This window comes from Nicotiana tabacum, chromosome 8 (genome assembly GCF_000715075.1).
Source record: "Nicotiana tabacum cultivar K326 chromosome 8, ASM71507v2, whole genome shotgun sequence".
Lineage (NCBI taxonomy): Eukaryota > Viridiplantae > Streptophyta > Magnoliopsida > Solanales > Solanaceae > Nicotiana > Nicotiana tabacum.
This window is the reverse complement of record NC_134087.1, coordinates 188891918-188913190: the sequence shown is the minus strand read 5'-3', so window position 1 is coordinate 188913190 and position 21273 is coordinate 188891918.

The window sequence follows — 21273 nt, the reverse complement described above, 5'->3', positions numbered from 1 at the left end:
TTATACACTGATTATATATAATTATACACATATTATATATAGATATTATTAATATAATATACATCCATCGACTATTTTAAGTTTAAGTGGTTGGGTGAACGGCTATTTAGGTTAATTCTTCCTTCCATTTCAACTATGCAAATTTGCTCCTTTCATTTCAATTATTATTCGAACTGATAAAAGTGTTCGTGATACACGATTAAATTCAAAATCAAGCATTAAAATAATCCAGCCTTTGGATAACAAGATCTAATAATACTCTAAAATTAACACCATTCTTAACAATATTTAATTAGAAAACAATATATGATGATGAGAGGACGACTTTCTTCCTAGGCTTGGGCACGTAGGTCTGGTAGATAATTAAAAATTAGTAACTAATGTCGTCAATTGGAACTCTGTATTTTATGATATGCAAGTGGACTTTGATATTATGTTTTCTACTTTTATAATAATATCAACCATGCTGGAGAAATTCAAAAATAGTCAGATTTATAACTGGTCGTTCAAAAATAGTTCAATTTCAAAAGAATTCGAAATTTAGCCATTTTTCATGTAAAGATAAATCTGAGCGAAAATACTGTTCAAAACCCGTAAAATACGCCAGTATATTATATTGGAGTTTCAGCATAAATATGCTTGAACTCCAGCATACTATACTGGAGTTCCAGGATAAGTATGCTGGAACTCCAGCATAATATGATGGAGTTCCAGTATAAGTACACTAGAAGTCCAGAATAATATACTGGAGTTCCAGCAAGTATAATTGTCAAGTATAATATACTCGGGTTTTGAGCATCGGTGCTCCAGTCTCCAATATATTATACTGGAGTCACCAAAGTATACCGGTCCAGCATAATATGCTGGAGTTCATACACAGGTGCACCGAACTCCAGTATATTATGCTGGATCGGTCTCTGTTGCAGCAAAATAGTGGCTATTTTTCATTGACTTCGTAAATACTGACTATTTTTTAATGACCAATCCGAAAATTGGCTATAATGTGATATTTTTACCAAAGAAATCCGTGCGTTGTTTGCCATTGACCAATAAATAAACAACTCTTTACAAATTAATGATGCAGCAATATGGCTTATACCCTTGAGATTGAATAAAACAAAAATTCACCAACAAAAACGACATAAATTTTACGTATTTTTTAGTGCAAAAATTTCACGTTTTGTACACATTTCGAAAGTTGATCAACTTTTAATAAGATTTTTTTTAAAATTTTTTGGAGTGCACACGTTTAAAACTTGTAACATGCTTTAATTTTACTGAATTTCGTTTTAAAGGACTAGTTTGAAACTGAGTCGTGAAATCCAAGGATATTTTCTGAATATAAATGATAAATTAACAAGTTGTTGAATAAACAATATTGCATGCATTTGTCTTTCATCCGAGGCGAATTCAGGATTTAACTCTATGAGTTCAATTTTTAAGATTTTTAACACTGAACTCATTACATTTTTAAAGTTATGAGTTCAAATCTATTATTTTTACAATTTTAATGAATTTTTACACATAAATTTTTATTTTGTGCCGAAAGTTATGCGTTCAATTGAACCCATAACTACTAACGTGCATCCGCCCGTCTTTCATGACCTTTTGCTAATGTATTTGTCTAGGCCGAACCGCACGCTATAGGCTAGCTTCGCCTGCATGATTTTCCCCCCTCATTATTGACGTAAAATTTCGTATGTATGCTCTCCTTCAATCGTTATAATGACCTACTTTGATTTGATAATTTTCCGTTTCCACACGAAACTCTAACTAAGAGCAGACCTAGAACTATACATAAAAGTACTTACTTTTCTGGTCCGTTGATTGCAGCCGAACAATTGGATCAACTGACACTATACACAAAACTACTTAACTTTATAACTTTTCATATATCCATAATAATAATTGATTGCAAGCAAGCAATTGGATCAACTTGTCTAACTCTCGTTAAGCAATTACTAATAATCTTAAGTTCGGACTCAACCACATCAACAATAATATGCTGCCCCGAGGCGGATGGAATTTATAAACTTTGATTAAACTCAATACTTTCAACATGTAATATAAATATATATATGTAAAAAATGTCAAACTTCCAATAAATATTAAATTTTAAATTCTAATTTAAAACGTATAATGAACTAATTACTGCTAAGAATATTAAAAATTGAAACCATCCGCTATCCACCGAATTAGGGCCAAATAAATAAAGGCGAATGCTTAGGCCTCAAACAAAACCGTTTCTATCACAGTTGCTTGGCGATCAATATTTGAGTTCCTTTTGTCACGATTCGAAATTTTCACCGTCGGAACCGTGATGGTGCCTAACATTTCACTTGCTAGGCAACCCAACGTTAGAACAATTTATCTATTTTCAACAATTGAATTAAACAACGAAAGGTAACTGGAATAACTGAAATACCAATGTGGAAGATAAAACTGTCAAACGTCTATTACAATTCCCTGAACCCGGTGTCACAAGTGCACGAGCTTCTAAAGTAATACACATAAAGGTTTGAAATAAGTACAAATTTGTCTGAATGAAGTTGTACAGCTAAAAGAAAAGAGGATGGGGCCTCCAGGAGCTGCGGGCGTTGAACAACCGTACCTCAAGTCTCCGCAATAATCCGATCCGAGCTCGCTAATAACCGCCGTTGGGACCGTCTCCAAAATCTGCACAGTGTGCAGAGTACAGTATCAGTACAACCGATCCCATGTACTGGTAAGTGCCGAGCCTAACCTCGACGAAGTAATGACAAGGCTAAGGCGGGTCATTTACACTAAAACCTGTATCCAATATATAATAACGACAGAATAATTGAAATACAATACAGAATTAAACAACCAACAAGAACAAGAAATGATAACCACGACCTCGAAGATAAACCGGTGTCTTCCAGAATTACCAATCTTACCGGTTCAAACAAAATATCGGAAAAACAATGCAACTCAAGAAATAGAAACATATAGGTTATTGCGGCGCGCAACCCGATCCCATCAGACAACACATAATCCTCCTTTATTCCACTATAAGAATATCAATAACAATAAATAATATATTTATTACGGCACGCAACCCGATCCCACCATATATCAATATCAATGTCGTAATTACACGTTTATTTCACCATATCAATCCACCTTTATTACACCTGTTGCGGCATGCAACCCGATCTCATCGTGTGTGTGTGTGTGTGTGTGTGTGTGTGTATATTCGCCCTTATTCTACCATATCAATCCTCCCTTATTACACATGTCGCGGCGTGCAGCCTAATCCCACCATTCAGAACCAAACATTCAAAGTACATAGTCAAATCAACAGGCTAAATCATAAGGCCTTTACAATAAATAATTACCAAACTGAACTAAGAAAATGGAAGCCTCATTCAATATAAAATCTGCACAAATAATACTACACAATGAGACCAATCTAGAAAATATGCCTTGAAAGTACCGATAAACAACTTAAGCAAATAATAGGAGGCAACGAAACTACGAACTAACTAATACTTTCAGCAAAGAGAAACATTGTCTAACAAGTAGCAATTAAGCATCGAAATACGAGTAAAATATGTAGCAGTTATGACAGGAAATAAGACAATATGAGAAGAACGGGAAGGAAACATGCAAAATAGCTAAATTGGTGGCGCATAGATACTCGTCACCTCACCCGCTCACATGGATTTAATATAGCAAATAAGTCAAGGGTTCCTAATCCCTTAAGTCAAAGTTAGACACGACACTTACCTCACTCCGCGGGCTACTCAATGCTCAATTACCACTTTTCCTCTAGTATCCATGTCACAACTCGGATTTTCCACTCTCGGGAGTCGTGATGGCACCTAGTATTGAAAGCTAGGCAAGCCAACCAACTGAACTATTTACCTTGTTTCTATTTTTTAATCCGATAACAGTTAATAGCCAACAATTAAATAACAACAGAATTGAATAAGCGGAAGGCTGCATTATAAAGTTTTAATAATACTGCTAATACCAATCCATAAAAAATCTACCCAAGACTGGTGTCACAATTTCACAGACTGTCTAGGAGTACTACAAATAAAGGTGTGAAAGAAATAAATACAATACTGTCTCTGGAAATACATGAAAGAAATAGGAATAGTAGATAGAAGGAGACGCCAACACCTGCAGGACTACCTCGGGTCACCTGATGAACAAGAAACAACAATCTCACTGCGGTCCTAAGTCTACAGCATTGGGATCTGCACAAAAGAATGCAAAATGTAGTATCAGCACAACCGACCCCATGTGCTAGTAAGTGCCTAGCCTAACCTCAACGAAGTAGTGACAAGGCTAGGACCACACTATCAAATAAACCTGTGCAGTTAAATCATATACATTAGAAAAAAAGAACATTAACGTACAGTTAAGTATGGGAGGGGGTAACATGCTGCGGAGACATTGAATAATAACAAAAGAACAACAAATAAATATAAGGATCACCACAGTTCAATTGAAAATAGGAAGGGGAGATCATGCTGCGGGGTACAACAAGTATCAACAGGAAACCAACAATTAAATGTAGAGAAATCGTAACTCAGTTATCAATAAAAATCAGGAAAACAAAGACAAGTGCACGACATCACCTTCGTGCTTTAACACTCTCTCACCAAAATAATACACGTCATCACCCTTCGTGCTTTAACACTCTCTCACCAAAACAATACACGGCATCACCCTTCGTGCTTTACACTCTTCCTCACCCAAGCAACAAACACAAGGCAAATAGGGTAATGGATCTATAACATCAAAATAAAATCAAGTAACAACAGAAAATCAGTAAATAAACGTAAAGGACAACATAACTCAATTATCAGCCAGAATCAGTAAAATCAAGGACAAGTGCACGGCATCACCCTTCGTGCTTTTACTCTCGTCCTCACCATAAGAATCAATATAAACTGCACGGCATCACCCTTCGTGCTTTTACTCTCATCCTCACCATAAAATCAATATAATCAGCACGGAATTGTACATCGTGCGGCACAACATCACCCTTCGTACTTTACACTTTTCCTCACAAAATCATATACGGCATGACCCTTCGTGCTTTAATACTCTTCCTTACCCAAACAACAATAATAAGTAATAAGGGCAAGGAAATAAATGAAATCACAATAAAATCCCGGCAAGGGAACAAAAGTACAATAATCAAATCCCGGCAAGGGAAACAATATCAAAACAATAACATCCCGGTAAGGGAGACAATATCATGATTCTCTATCTCCTTTCTCTTTCACATTTTCTTCACAACTCAATTCACAACTTGAGCCAATTCTCTATAATGTTCAATAATTCTATTCTTAACTTGAGCCAATGCTCTACAATGTTCAACAATTCAATTCTCAACTTGAGCCAATGCTCTACAATGTTCAACAATTCAATTCTCAACTTGAGCCAACGCTCTACCATGTTCAACAATTAAATTCTCAACTTGAGCCAACGCTCTACCATGTTCAATTAACAATAATAATTACACAAGTCATATTAATCATAGTATAAGACTCATGGACATGCTTGACACCAACGTATAGATACTCGTCACCATGCCTATACGTCGTACTCAAAAAATAACACATAGCAAATAGGACACAACTCCTAATCCCTCAAGCTAAGGTTAGACCAAACACTTACCTCGATGCCACAAACACAATTCAAGTCTCTACTATCGCTTTACCTCTTGAAAATGAGTTTTCTAAATTTTTACCCAAAAAGTCAAAAATCGCCCCTGGACCCACATGGCCAAAACCCGAGGTCGAACCAAAACCCAATTACCTATTCCCCCACAAACTCAAATAAATAATTTGTTTTGAAATCGAGGTCCAAATCCTCAATTTTTGAAAAACCTAGGTTCTACCCAAAACACCTAATTTTTCCCGTAAAAATCATTGATTTTGAGTTAAAATCAGTGAAAAAATGTTAATGATTGAAGAAAACGAGCTAAAATTGACTTACAATCGATTTGGAAGAAGAGTTATCTTTCAAAAATCGCCCAAGAATGTTTTGGTTTTGAAACAATGTGAAAAATGAAAGATTTTCGGCTAAGTTATAAAATTGCATGTTACAGATGTCACAATTGCGACCAGGGTTCGCAATTGCGAACCTAGACTTCTGCTAAGTTCGCATTTGCGAAGCAGTTTTCGCATTTGCGAAGTGGGAATTACGAACAATGTGCCGCATTTGCGACGTCTGGCTAAAACTGGGGGATCGCATTTGCGATCAATCCCTCGCATTTGCAAGGTAAGCTGGCCTGGGCTACTGTTTGCATTTGCGATATAGCCTTCACATTGGCGAACTCGCATTTGCGAGCCAAGCTTCACAAAAGTGAAGCCAGCAGGCCTGCCATGCAGCAGCTGAAATCTGCAATTCCTCAAGTCCAAAATCCATCTCGTGGCCTATGCAAAACTCACCCGAGCCCTCGGAGCTCTAAACCAAACATGCACACCAACCTAAAAACATCATACGGACTCGCTCGTACATTCAAATCACTAAAATAACATCATCAACTATGAATTTAGCATCAAAATCATGAAATTTCTTAAGAACTTTAAATTTTTTAATTTTCTCAAATACGATCCGATTCACGTCATTTCAAGTCTGTTTATTACCAAATTTCACGGACTTATCTTAAATCACATATAAGACCTGCACCGGGTGCCGGAACCAAAATACGGGCCCGATATCATCATTGTTTTAAAAACGTTTCATTTTCAAAACTCATAAATAATCCAGAAAACAATTTTCTTTAAAAAAATCATTTCTCAGGCTTGGGACCTCGGAATTTGATTCCGAGCATATGCCCAAGTCCATATTTTCCTACGAACCCTTCAGGACTGTCAAATAATGGGTCCGGGTTCGTTTACCCAAAATGTAGACCGACGTCAACTTAAATCCATTTTAAAGTCAAAATTCATCATTTTTCACAGATTCTCACATAATGTCTTTCTGGCTATGCGCCCAAATTGCGCACGTAAATCGAGGTGATGTTGAAAGAGGTTTTTGAGGCCTCGGAACGCATAATTCACATCCTCCACCTCTAAAACAACTGTTCATCCTCGAACGGACAGAAGAAGGATGTACCTGAGTCGGGGAAAAGATGGGATTAACGGCTCCGCATATCGGACTTAGACTCCCAGGTCGATGCCTCAGCGAGCTGACCTCTCCACTGAACATGAACAGAAGGAAACCTCTTCGATCTCAACTGACGAACCTGCCGGTCTAAAATAGCTACCGGCTCCTCCCCATAAGACAAGTCCTTGTCCAATTGGACAGTGCTGAAATCTAACACGTGGGATGGATTGCCATGATATTTCCGAAGCATGGACACATAAAACAATAGATGCACGGCTGATACGCTCGGCGGCAACGCAAGTCTGTAAGACACCTCTCCCACTCGATCAAGAATTTCAAACGGGCCAATAAACCTAAGGCTAAGCTTTCCCTTCTTCCCAAATCTCATCACGCCCTTCATAGGCGACACCCGAAGCAATACCCGCTCACCGACCATGAATGCCAAATCTCAAACCTTACGGTCGACATAACTCTTTTGCCTGGACTGAGCTGTACGAAGCCTCTCCTGAATAATCTTGACCTTGTCCAAGGCATCCTAAACTAGATCCGTACCCAACAACCGAGCCTCACCCGGCTCAAACCATCCAACTGGCGACCAACACCGCCTACCATACAAAGCCTCATATGAAGCCATCTGGATACTCGACCGGTAGCTTTTGTTGTAGGCAAACCCTGCTAAAGGCAAAAACTGATCCCACAAGCCTCCAAAGTCAATGACACAAGCTCAGAGCATATCCTCCAAAATCTGAATAGTCCGCTCGTACTGCCCGTCCGTTTGAGGATGATATGTTGTGCTCAACTCAACCCGTGTTCCCAAATCTTACTGAACCGCTCTTCAGAAATGTGAGGTAAACTGTTTACCTCGATCCGAAATAATAGACTCAGGCACACCATGAAGACGAACTATCTCCCGGATATAGATCTCAGCTAACCTCTCGGAATAATAGGAGACTGCCACAGGAATGAAATGTGTTGACTTGGTCAGCCTATCAACAATAACCCACACTGCATCGAACTTCCTCTGAGTATGTGGGAGTCCAACAACGAAGTCCATAGTGATCCGCTCCCACTTCCACTCGGGAAGCTCAATCCTCTGAAATAAACCATCAGGCCTCTGATGCTCGTACTTAACCTACTGACAGTTCAAACACCGAGCCACAAATGCAACGATATCCTTATTCATTCTTCTCCACCAATAATGTTGCCGCAAATCCTGATACATTTTCACGGCTCCCAGATGAATAGAGTACCGGGAACTATGGGTCTCCTCTAAAATCAACTCTCGAACCCCATCCACATTAGGCACATAAACTCGACCCTGCAAGCTCAAAAATCCATCATCTCCTAAGGTAACCTGCTTGGCACCTCCGTGCTGCACCATGTCTCTAAGGATGCACAAATGAGGATCATTATAGTGCCAATCTCGGATACGCTCCAATAGAGAAGGACGAGCAACTATGCAAGCTAACATACGGCTGGGCTCAAAAACACCCAACCTCATGAACTGATTGTCCAAGGCCTGAACATCCAAAGCAAGCGGTCTTTCACCGACTGGAATATAAGCAAGACAGCACATACCGGCTAACTTCCTACTCAAAGCATTGGCCACCACACTGGCCTTTCCCGGATGATATAAGATCGTGATATCATAGTCCTTTAATATCTCCAACCACCTACTCTGCCTCAAATTTAGCTCCTTCTACTTGAACAAATACTGCAGACTCTTGTGACCCGTGAACACCTCACATGCCACGCCATACAAATAATGCCTGAAGGCTCCAAATCATGAATCGGATAGTGCTTCTCATTAATATTTAACTGCCACGAAGCATAAGCAATGACCTTGCCATCCTATATCAACACCACACCAAGTCCAATACGAGATGCATCACAACAAACTGTATAAGGCCCAAAACCTGTGGGCAAAACCAACACCGTATGTCGTAGTCAGAGCTGTCATGAGCTTCTGAAGGCTCGCCTCACACTCGTCCGACCATCTGAACTAGGCACCCTTCTGGGTCAACCTGGTCATCGGGGTTGCGATAAATGAAAACCCCTCCACAAACCGACAATAATAACCTGTCAATCCCAAGAAACTCTGAATCTCTGTAGCTGATGCTGGTCTAGGCCAGTTCTTGACTGCCTCAATCTTCTTCAAATCAACTTGAATACCCTCTGCTGATACAACATGACCCAGGAATGCAACTGAACTCAACCAGAACTCACACTTCAAAAACTTGGCATACAACTGAGTATCCCTCAAAGTTTGAAGAACCACTCTAAGGTGCTACTCGTGCTCCTCCCGGTTGCGGGAATAGATCAAAATATCATCGATGAAGACTATCACGAACGAATCCAAGTAAGGCCTGAACAGCCGGTTCATAAAATCCATAAAAGTTGCTGGGGCATTTGTCAACCCGAATGATATCACCAAGAACTCATAATGCATGTACCGAGTGCGGAAAGCTGTCTTAGGGACATCAGATACCCTAATCCTCAACTGATGGTAGCCAGATCTCAAGTCAATCTTCGAAAATACCTTGTCATCCTGAAGCTGATCAAACAAATCATCAATCCTCGGCAATTGATACTTATTCTTGGTTGTAACCTTGTTCAACTGCCGGCAATCAATACACATCCTCATTGATCCATCCTTCTTCTTAACAAACAACATCGGCGTACCCCAAGGCGAAACACTCGGTCTAATGAAACCCTTTTCAAGCAAGTCTTGCAGCTGCTCCTTCAACTCTTTCAACTTAGGTGGGGCCATACGATACGGTGGGATAGAAATGGGCTGAGTGCCCGGAGCCAAATTAATGCAGAAGACAATATCCCTGTTAGGTGGCATACCCGACAGGTCTGAACGAAATACCTCAAGAAACTCACGAACAACAGGGACAAAATCACGAACATACGCCAAATAGGCCAAACACCCCTTCTCGACCATACGTCGAGCCTTCATATATGAGATAACACTACAGGTAGAATGACCAGGAGTCCCTCTCTACTCTAAACGAGGTAAGCCTGGCAAGGCTAAGGTCACAGTCTTGGCATGACAGTCCAAGATAGCGTGGTAAGGTGATAGCCAGTCCATCCTCAATATGACATCAAAATCAACCAAATCCAATAGCAACAAATCTACACGAGCCTCAAGACCCCCAATCAAAACTATGCATGAATGATGGACACGATCCACCACCGTAGAATCACCCACCGGTGTAGACACATAAACATGAGCACTCAAAGAATCACTAGGCATGACCGGATACGGCGCAAAATAAGATGACACATAAGAGTATGTAGATCCTGGATCAAATAAAACCGAAGCATCTCTACTACAAACTAGAACAGTACATGTACCTCCACCTTTAATACCTCTACCTCCACCCCTAGCACCTCTACCTCCACCTCTAATACCTCTACCTCCACCTCTAACTGACTGAGCAGGCTGAACGAATCCCTCAATGAACCTCCTCACTCTCTCTCTCAGTAGGAAGTATAAGAAGAGCATGATAGGTCAAATCATTAAACCTGGTCTCGTACTAAGTAACCGTCATAGAACTTTACTGGAGACGCACAAACTACCTCGGGTAGATCTCTCTCTGAGTGACAGGACGAAACTTCTCTATAAATAGCTGAGAAAACTGATCCCAAGTCAAAACTGATGACCTAACTGGTCTAGCCAAATAATAATCTCTCCACCAAGTCTTGGCGGATCTAGACGAGCGATAAGTTGCAAAGTCGACCACATTGGTTTCCACTGTCCCCATGTTCTCGGAAACCTCGTGACAACTGCCTAAATAATCTTGGGGATCCTTAGAAGATGCACCACTGAAAGTGGTAGTGAAGGGTTGGGTGAAACTTATCCAACCTCCACAAAGCCTCCGAAGAAGTAGTTGATCTATCACCAGTCTGTGCTACTACTTGACTAAAGAAGCGGTACGTGACCTCGCTATTCGCGAAAGGACAATAGTAGAGGTCTCAATTTAGCATTGAGAGAATAAAATCGCACGACAGAGAAGAATAGAAGTGAAACTTTTCCTAACTCTGTAGACTCTAGGGGATAAATACAGACGTCTCCGTACCGATCTCTCAGACTCTACTAAGCTTGTCTGTGAATTGTTAGACCTATGTAACCTAGAGCTCTAATACCAACTTGTCACGACTCGGATTTCCCACCCTCAAGAGTTGTGATGGAGCCTACTAGTGAAAGCTAGGCAAGCCAACCAACTGAACTATTTACCTTGTTTCCATTTTTTAATCCGATAACAGTTAAAAGCCAACAATTAAATAACAATAGAATTGAATAAGCGGAAGGCTGCATTGTAAAGTTTTAATAATACTGCTAATACCAATCCATAACAAATCTACCTAAGAATGGTGTCACAACTTCACAGACAGTCTAGGAGTACTACAAATAAAGGTAAAAGAGAAATAAATACAATACTGTCTCTGGAAATACATGAAAGAAACATGAATAGTAGATAGAAGGAGACGCCAAGGCCTGCGGACGCCTGCAGGACTACCTCGAGTCACCTGATGAACAAGAAACAACAATCTCACTACGGTCCGAAGTCTACAGCATCGGGATATGCACAAAAGAGTGCAAAGTGTAGTATCAGCACAACCGACCCCATGTGCTCGTAAGTGCCTAGCCTAACCTCGGCGAAGTAGTGACGAGTCTAGGACCGGACTACCAAATAAACCTGTACAGTTAAATCATATACAGTAGAAAAGAAGAATAGTAATGTACAGTTAAGTATGGGAGGGGGTAACATGTTGCGGGGACATTGAATAATAACAGAAGAACAACAACTAAATATGAGGATCACCACAGTTCAATTGAAAATAGGAAGGGGAGATCATGCTGCGGGGTACAACAAGTATCAACAGGAAACCAGCAATTAAATCTAGAGAAACCGTAACTCAGTTATCAATAAAAATCAGGAAAACAAAGACAAGTGCACGACATCACCCTTCGTGCTTTAACACTCTCTCACCAAAACAATACACGACATCACCCTTCGTGCTTTAACACTCTCTCACCAAAACAATACACGGCATCGTCCTTCGTGCTTTACACTCTTCCTCACCCAAGTAACAAACACAAGGAAAATACGGTAAGGGAATCTATAACATCGAAATAAAATCAAGTAACAACTAAAAATCAGTAAATAAACGTAAAGGACAACATAACTCAATTATCAACAAGAATTAGGAAAATCAAGGACAAGTGCACGGCATCACCCTTCGTGCTTTTACTCTCGTCCTCACCATAAGAATCAATATAAAATGCACGGCATCATGCTTCGTGCTTTTACTCTCATCCTCACCATAAAATCAATATAATCGGCACGGAATTGTACATCGTGCGGCACGACATCACCCTTCGTGCTTTACACTCTTCCTCACAAAATCATACACGGCATCAGCCTTCGTGCTTTAACACTCTTCCTCACACAAACAACAATCACAAGAAATAAAGGCAAGGAAATAAATGAAATCACAATAAAATACCGGCAAGGGAACAATAGTACAAAAATCAAATCCCGGCAAGGGAAACAATAACATCCCGCAAGGGAGACAATATCATGATTCTCTCTCTCCTTTCTTCTTTCACATTTACTTTACAACTCAATTCACAACTTGAGCCACTGCTCTATAGTGTTCAACAATTCTATTCTTAACTTGAGCTAATGATCTAAAATGTTCAACAATTCAATTCTCAACTTGAGCCAATGCTCTACAATGTTCAACAATTCAATTCTTAACTTGAGCTAACGCTCTATCATATTCAACAATTCAATTCTCAACTTGAGCCAACGCTCTACCATGTTCAATTAACAATAAGACTTACACAAGTCATATTCCTCAATAGAAATTATCATATAGAACATGAATAATACGAAACAGAGTCACATTAATCATAGTATAAGACTTACGGGCATGCTTAACACCAACATGTAGATACTCGTCACTATGCCTATACGTCGTACTCAACAAATAACACATAGCAAATAGGACACAACTCCTAATCCCTCAAGCTAAGGTTAGACCTCGGAACGCATAATTCACATCCTCCACCTCTAAAACAACTGTTCATCCTCGAACGGACAGAAGAAGGATGTACCTGAGTCGGGGAAAAGATGGGATTAACGGCTCCGCATATCGGACTTAGACTCCCAGGTCGATGCCTCAGCGAGCTGACCTCTCCACTGAACATGAACAGAAGGAAACCTCTTCGATCTCAACTGACGAACCTGCCGGTCTAAAATAGCTACCGGCTCCTCCCCATAAGACAAGTCCTTGTCCAATTGGACAGTGCTGAAATCTAACACGTGGGATGGATTGCCATGATATTTCCGAAGCATGGACACATAAAACAATAGATGCACGGCTGATACGCTCGGCGGCAACGCAAGTCTGTAAGACACCTCTCCCACTCGATCAAGAATTTCAAACGGGCCAATAAACCTAAGGCTAAGCTTTCCCTTCTTCCCAAATCTCATCACGCCCTTCATAGGCGACACCCGAAGCAATACCCGCTCACCGACCATGAATGCCAAATCTCAAACCTTACGGTCGACATAACTCTTTTGCCTGGACTGAGCTGTACGAAGCCTCTCCTGAATAATCTTGACCTTGTCCAAGGCATCCTAAACTAGATCCGTACCCAACAACCGAGCCTCACCCGGCTCAAACCATCCAACTGGCGACCAACACCGCCTACCATACAAAGCCTCATATGAAGCCATCTGGATACTCGACCGGTAGCTTTTGTTGTAGGCAAACCCTGCTAAAGGCAAAAACTGATCCCACAAGCCTCCAAAGTCAATGACACAAGCTCAGAGCATATCCTCCAAAATCTGAATAGTCCGCTCGTACTGCCCGTCCGTTTGAGGATGATATGTTGTGCTCAACTCAACCCGTGTTCCCAAATCTTACTGAACCGCTCTTCAGAAATGTGAGGTAAACTGTGTACCTCGATCCGAAATAATAGACTCAGGCACACCATGAAGACGAACTATCTCCCGGATATAGATCTCAGCTAACCTCTCGGAATAATAGGAGACTGCCACAGGAATGAAATGTGTTGACTTGGTCAGCCTATCAACAATAACCCACACTGCATCGAACTTCCTCTGAGTATGTGGGAGTCCAACAACGAAGTCCATAGTGATCCGCTCCCACTTCCACTCGGGAAGCTCAATCCTCTGAAATAAACCATCAGGCCTCTGATGCTCGTACTTAACCTACTGACAGTTCAAACACCGAGCCACAAATGCAACGATATCCTTATTCATTCTTCTCCACCAATAATGTTGCCGCAAATCCTGATACATTTTCACGGCTCCCAGATGAATAGAGTACCGGGAACTATGGGTCTCCTCTAAAATCAACTCTCGAACCCCATCCACATTAGGCACATAAACTCGACCCTGCAAGCTCAAAAATCCATCATCTCCTAAGGTAACCTGCTTGGCACCTCCGTGCTGCACCATGTCTCTAAGGACGCACAAATGAGGATCATTATAGTGCCAATCTCGGATACGCTCCAATAGAGAAGGACGAGCAACTATGCAAGCTAACATACGGCTGGGCTCAAAAACACCCAACCTCATGAACTGATTGTCCAAGGCCTGAACATCCAAAGCAAGCGGTCTTTCACCGACTGGAATATAAGCAAGACAGCCCATACCGACTAACTTCCTACTCAAAGCATTGGCCACCACACTGGCCTTTCCCGGATGATATAAGATCGTGATATCATAGTCCTTTAATATCTCCAACCACCTACTCTGCCTCAAATTTAGCTCCTTCTACTTGAACAAATACTGCAGACTCTTGTGACCCGTGAACACCTCACATGCCACGCCATACAAATAATGCCTGAAGGCTCCAAATCATGAATCGGATAGTGCTTCTCATTAATATTTAACTGCCACGAAGCATAAGCAATGACCTTGCCATCCTATATCAACACCACACCAAGTCCAATACGAGATGCATCACAACAAACTGTATAAGGCCCAAAACCTGTGGGCAAAACCAACACCGTATGTCGTAGTCAGAGCTGTCATGAGCTTCTGAAGGCTCGCCTCACACTCGTCCGACCATCTGAACTAGGCACCCTTCTGGGTCAACCTGGTCATCGGGGTTGCGATAAATGAAAACCCCTCCACAAACCGACAATAATAACCTGTCAATCCCAAGAAACTCTGAATCTCTGTAGCTGATGCTGGTCTAGGCCAGTTCTTGACTGCCTCAATCTTCTTCAAATCAACTTGAATACCCTCTGCTGATACAACATGACCCAGGAATGCAACTGAACTCAACCAGAACTCACACTTCAAAAACTTGGCATACAACTGAGTATCCCTCAAAGTTTGAAGAACCACTCTAAGGTGCTACTCGTGCTCCTCCCGGTTGCGGGAATAGATCAAAATATCATCGATGAAGACTATCACGAACGAATCCAAGTAAGGCCTGAACAGCCGGTTCATAAAATCCATAAAAGTTGCTGGGGCATTTGTCAACCCGAATGATATCACCAAGAACTCATAATGCATGTACCGAGTGCGGAAAGCTGTCTTAGGGACATCAGATACCCTAATCCTCAACTGATGGTAGCCAGATCTCAAGTCAATCTTCGAAAATACCTTGTCATCCTGAAGCTGATCAAACAAATCATCAATCCTCGGCAATTGATACTTATTCTTGGTTGTAACCTTGTTCAACTGCCGGCAATCAATACACATCCTCATTGATCCATCCTTCTTCTTAACAAACAACATCGGCGTACCCCAAGGCGAAACACTCGGTCTAATGAAACCCTTTTCAAGCAAGTCTTGCAGCTGCTCCTTCAACTCTTTCAACTTAGGTGGGGCCATACGATACGGTGGGATAGAAATGGGCTGAGTGCCCGGAGCCAAATTAATGCAGAAGACAATATCCCTGTTAGGTGGCATACCCGACAGGTCTGAACGAAATACCTCAAGAAACTCACGAACAACAGGGACAAAATCACGAACATACGCCAAATAGGCCAAACACCCCTTCTCGACCATACGTCGAGCCTTCATATATGAGATAACACTACAGGTAGAATGACCAGGAGTCCCTCTCTACTCTAAACGAGGTAAGCCTGGCAAGGCTAAGGTCACAGTCTTGGCATGACAGTCCAAGATAGCGTGGTAAGGTGATAGCCAGTCCATCCTCAATATGACATCAAAATCAACCAAATCCAATAGCAACAAATCTACACGAGCCTCAAGACCCCCAATCAAAACTATGCATGAATGATGGACACGATCCACCACCGTAGAATCACCCACCGGTGTAGACACATAAACATGAGCACTCAAAGAATCACTAGGCATGACCGGATACGGCGCAAAATAAGATGACACATAAGAGTATGTAGATCCTGGATCAAATAAAACCGAAGCATCTCTACTACAAACTAGAACAGTACATGTACCTCCACCTTTAATACCTCTACCTCCACCCCTAGCACCTCTACCTCCACCTCTAATACCTCTACCTCCACCTCTAACTGACTGAGCAGGCTGAACGAATCCCTCAATGAACCTCCTCACTCTCTCTCTCAGTAGGAAGTATAAGAAGAGCATGATAGGTCAAATCATTAAACCTGGTCTCGTACTAAGTAACCGTCATAGAACTTTACTGGAGACGCACAAACTACCTCGGGTAGATCTCTCTCTGAGTGACAGGACGAAACTTCTCTATAAATAGCTGAGAAAACTGATCCCAAGTCAAAACTGATGACCTAACTGGTCTAGCCAAATAATAATCTCTCCACCAAGTCTTGGCGGATCTAGACGAGCGATAAGTTGCAAAGTCGACCACATTGGTTTCCACTGTCCCCATGTTCTCGGAAACCTCGTGACAACTGCCTAAATAATCTTGGGGATCCTTAGAAGATGCACCACTGAAAGTGGTAGTGAAGGGTTGGGTGAAACTTATCCAACCTCCACAAAGCCTCCGAAGAAGTAGTTGATCTATCACCAGTCTGTGCTACTACTTGACTAAAGAAGCGGTACGTGACCTCGCTATTCGCGAAAGGACAATAGTAGAGGTCTCAATTTAGCATTGAGAGAATAAAATCGCACGACAGAGAAGAATAGAAGTGAAACTTTTCCTAACTCTGTAGACTCTAGGGGATAAATACAGACGTCTCCGTACCGATCTCTCAGACTCTACTAAGCTTGTCTGTGAATTGTTAGACCTATGTAACCTAGAGCTCTAATACCAACTTGTCACGACTCGGATTTCCCACCCTCAAGAGTTGTGATGGAGCCTACTAGTGAAAGCTAGGCAAGCCAACCAACTGAACTATTTACCTTGTTTCCATTTTTTAATCCGATAACAGTTAAAAGCCAACAATTAAATAACAATAGAATTGAATAAGCGGAAGGCTGCATTGTAAAGTTTTAATAATACTGCTAATACCAATCCATAACAAATCTACCTAAGAATGGTGTCACAACTTCACAGACAGTCTAGGAGTACTACAAATAAAGGTAAAAGAGAAATAAATACAACACTGTCTCTGGAAATACATGAAAGAAACATGAATAGTAGATAGAAGGAGACGCCAAGGCCTGCGGACGCCTGCAGGACTACCTCGAGTCACCTGATGAACAAGAAACAACAATCTCACTACGGTCCGAAGTCTACAGCATCGGGATATGCACAAAAGAGTGCAAAGTGTAGTATCAGCACAACCGACCCCATGTGCTCGTAAGTGCCTAGCCTAACCTCGGCGAAGTAGTGACGAGTCTAGGACCGGACTACCAAATAAACCTGTACAGTTAAATCATATACAGTAGAAAAGAAGAATAGTAATGTACAGTTAAGTATGGGAGGGGGTAACATGTTGCGGGGACATTGAATAATAACAGAAGAACAACAACTAAATATGAGGATCACCACAGTTCAATTGAAAATAGGAAGGGGAGATCATGCTGCGGGGTACAACAAGTATCAACAGGAAACCAGCAATTAAATCTAGAGAAACCGTAACTCAGTTATCAATAAAAATCAGGAAAACAAAGACAAGTGCACGACATCACCCTTCGTGCTTTAACACTCTCTCACCAAAACAATACACGACATCACCCTTCGTGCTTTAACACTCTCTCACCAAAACAATACACGGCATCGTCCTTCGTGCTTTACACTCTTCCTCACCCAAGTAACAAACACAAGGAAAATACGGTAAGGGAATCTATAACATCGAAATAAAATCAAGTAACAACTAAAAATCAGTAAATAAACGTAAAGGACAACATAACTCAATTATCAACAAGAATTAGGAAAATCAAGGACAAGTGCACGGCATCACCCTTCGTGCTTTTACTCTCGTCCTCACCATAAGAATCAATATAAAATGCACGGCATCATGCTTCGTGCTTTTACTCTCATCCTCACCATAAAATCAATATAATCGGCACGGAATTGTACATCGTGCGGCACGACATCACCCTTCGTGCTTTACACTCTTCCTCACAAAATCATACACGGCATCAGCCTTCGTGCTTTAACACTCTTCCTCACACAAACAACAATCACAAGAAATAAAGGCAAGGAAATAAATGAAATCACAATAAAATACCGGCAAGGGAACAATAGTACAAAAATCAAATCCCGGCAAGGGAAACAATAACATCCCGCAAGGGAGACAATATCATGATTCTCTCTCTCCTTTCTTCTTTCACATTTACTTTACAACTCAATTCACAACTTGAGCCACTGCTCTATAGTGTTCAACAATTCTATTCTTAACTTGAGCTAATGATCTAAAATGTTCAACAATTCAATTCTCAACTTGAGCCAATGCTCTACAATGTTCAACAATTCAATTCTTAACTTGAGCTAACGCTCTATCATATTCAACAATTCAATTCTCAACTTGAGCCAACGCTCTACCATGTTCAATTAACAATAAGACTTACACAAGTCATATTCCTCAATAGAAATTATCATATAGAACATGAATAATACGAAACAGAGTCACATTAATCATAGTATAAGACTTACGGGCATGCTTAACACCAACATGTAGATACTCGTCACTATGCCTATACGTCGTACTCAACAAATAACACATAGCAAATAGGACACAACTCCTAATCCCTCAAGCTAAGGTTAGACCTCGATGCCACAAACACAATTTATGTCTCTACTATCGCTTTACCTCTTGATTCCACCACCAATTCGCTCGTATCTAGTCACAAGTTACTTAATTACATCAATAAATGCTAAAGGAATCAATTTTAGTGCATGAAAATGAGTTTTCTAAAGTTTTACCCAAAAAGTAAAAAACTGCCCCGGACCCACATAATCAAAACCCGAGTTTCGAAACAAAACCCAATTACCCACTCCCCCACGAACTCAAATATATAATTTATTTTGAAATCGATGTCCAAATCCCCAATTTTTGAAAAACCTAGGTTCTACCCAAAACACACAATTTTCCCCATGAAAATAATTGATTTTGAGTTGAAATCATGTGAAAAGATGTTAATGATTGAAGAAAACGAGCTAAAATTGACTTACAATCGATTTGGAAGAAGAGTTGTCTTTGAAAAATCGCCCACGAGTGTCTTGATTTTGAAAGAGTGTGAAAAATAAAAAATTTTCGGCTAAGTTATAAAATTGCAGGTTGCATATGTCGCAATTGCGACTAGGGTCCGCAATTGCGAACCCAGACTTCTGCTAAGTTCACATTTGCGAAGTAGGAATTGCGAAGAATGTGCCGCATTTGCGACATCTGGCTAAAACTGGGGGATCACATTTGCGATCAATCCCTCCCATTTGCGAGGTAAGCTGGCCAGGGCTATTGTTCGCATTTGCGAGCCAGGCTTGGCAAATACAAAGCCTGCAGGCCTGCCATGCAACAACTGAAATCTACAATTCCTCAAGTCCAAAATCCACCCCGTAGCCTATCCAAAATTCACCCGAGCCCTCGGGGCTCCAAACCAAACATGCGCACCAACCTAAAAACATTATACGGACTCGCTCATACATTCAAATCACTAAAATAACATCAACAACTATGAATTTAGCATCAAAATCATGAAATTTCTTAAGAACTTTAAATTTTCCAATTTTCTCAAATACGATCCAATTCATGTTATCTCAAGTCCGTTTATTACCGAATTTCACAAACTTATCTTAAATCACATATAAGACCTGTATTGGGTGCCGGAACCAAAATACGGGCCCGATACCATCAAGTTTTAAACACATTTCATTTCCAAAACTCATAAATAATTCCAGAAAATAATTATCTTTAAAAAATTCATTTCTCGGGCTTGGGACCTCGGAATTCGATTCCAGGCATACGCCCAAGTCCCATATTTTCTTACGGACCCTCCGGGACAGTCAAATCACGGGTCCGGGTACGTTTACCCAAAATATTGACCTAAGTCAACTTAAATTCATTTTAAAATCAAAATTCATTATTTTTCACAGATTCTCACATAATGGCTTTCTGGCTACGCGCCAGACTACGCACGCAAATCGATGTGATACGAAAGAGGTTTTTAAGGCCTCGGAACGCAGAATTTACCTTTTGGCTCATCACAATCCACCTCCAAACCACTCATATCTAGCCACAATTAACTCAACAACATCAATTATTGTAAAGGAATTAAGTACAGTGCATAAATTTAGTTTCCCAAACTTTCCCCCAAAAAGTCAAAAATCGACCCTGGGCCCGCTTGATCAAAATGCGAGGTTCGGACCAAAATCCATTTATCCATTCACCTCGAGCCCGAATATATAATTGGTTTTGGAATCTGACCTCAATTCGAGGTCTAAATTTCCTATTTCCTAAATCCGTAGTTTCTACTAAAAAAACCCCAATTCTACCATGAACACCCTAGATTTTAGGTTGAAATTTCATGAAATGCAATGGGTAATTGAAAAAAAATGGTTTAGAATCACTTACCATTACGTTAGGGAAGAAATTATCTTTTTAAAATCGCCCCTAGGTCTTCTAGCTTTTGAAAATTTGAAAGAATGGATTAAGTCCCGTTTTGGGACTGTTTTATGAACTAGGGGACAGTATTCATCGAGTTTGCGTGAACACTGCCAAGTTCGCGAAGAGCAGGGCCTGAGTGTCCTTTGCAATCGCGAGTAAATGAACGC